Source organism: Cupressus sempervirens, chromosome 11, assembly GCF_028749045.1.
Source record: "Cupressus sempervirens isolate cs-2001-9-10 chromosome 11, ASM2874904v1, whole genome shotgun sequence".
NCBI classification, from domain to species: domain Eukaryota; kingdom Viridiplantae; phylum Streptophyta; class Pinopsida; order Cupressales; family Cupressaceae; genus Cupressus; species Cupressus sempervirens.
The window spans coordinates 453,035,592-453,037,079 of NC_143128.1; positions in this window are offsets into that span (position 1 = coordinate 453,035,592).

Genomic DNA, 1,488 nt, shown 5'->3' on the forward strand with positions numbered 1-1,488 from the left:
GAACTATTGCCTTTACTAAGGACCGCAAGAATGTAGGATGTCTTCACAAGCATGGGTGACCCCTTGAGCCAGTGGATAGAAAGGATTTTGGCCACTAAAACATAGTTTTTTGTAAGGGCATTCTATTCGGCAAGTGAATGATAAACTTCCGCAGAAGGTCTCCTACCCCAAGAACTTGGGTTTGATGCAACACAAGGGTATTGGAGGAGAGCTATCACGCAGCAATACTGCCGACACGGTTTTCACTGTAATTGAATTTTACATAGTGGTTGGAATGTTGACTTGGCTTTTGGCCCATTACCACTCTGAGGTCATCCCCTGGCATACCCAATATCGATTAATTTGGTCCAAGACAAGCCTCCTATAGAAGTTACATGAATTTCTCTTACACCCAAGATCCACGAATGGCGAGGGGAGAGGATATGTCCAATGCAACTCCTAGGGATTTAACACTATAGACATGCTAGGTAGAAAAGAAAAGGTTCATTTTAAGCACCAAATGAGATGTTATCTAATCTAAGAAATGCATACACATGGTTTTGACAAGCACAAAATGGTCTTCAACAACGTCCTACAAACAAAGCATTAGTAGTTTATGATCATATCTTCATCCCACAATTTCCACATACTACAAATAGACCATCAATAAAACAAAATCATCTAATCTAAGTTCTAGAAGGAAATGGAAACCTTGTGTGCAGGTTTTGATTAATGTATATCCTTACAATGAACTAGGTGTTCTCTAACAAAGCAGATTGCACCCCAGAAGGCCAAAATGGCTCAAAACACCCCCAAGTGCACCCAGATAGTGTAGACTATGTCAATGATGCAGTTGGGGCCTAGTTGGGCATAGTTGGTAGTTTTAGGGCACAGTTGGGAAGTCAAGTGCAAAGTGTGGGGAAATGGTGCCTAGACAAGACCCAAAAACTAAAATTTTCAAAGCTACACTCCCAAGTGCACCCAAACAGTGCAGACTACATCACTGACATAGTTAGGGCCTAGTTGGGCATAGTTGGTAAGTCAAAAACAACAGAAAGATGTTTTGGTGGCTTATGGACTCCTAAAACTACTCCAAGGGGTCCCAAGTGTGCCCTGACAGAGTAGAGTGCACCCTAGGACAGCAAGCTAATAGAATGCATGAAACAAGAGCATACAAGCATTTTACTAGATCCCTTAATTAATCTAGGTGTGAAAAAAAAGAGCAGATGGTCATTATACCCTTCCAAGTGAGCTCCTTCCTTGCACCTACAAGCACAAAATAGGAAAAGCCAAGTTAGATATGCATGTTCACATCGGGTTCACCAAATGTAGGACCAAAAAATGGGTTAAATGCATAACATACCATGAGAAAATCACAAAACTCAATCAACATACGTTAGCACCCACTAGTCTACCATGAAAGCCAAACTAATAAAGAAAGCAATAGAAACCCCCTCTTTCGTTTGTAGCTCTCATGTCCTTCTTTCTTCTCCAAATGATTGTAGCTCC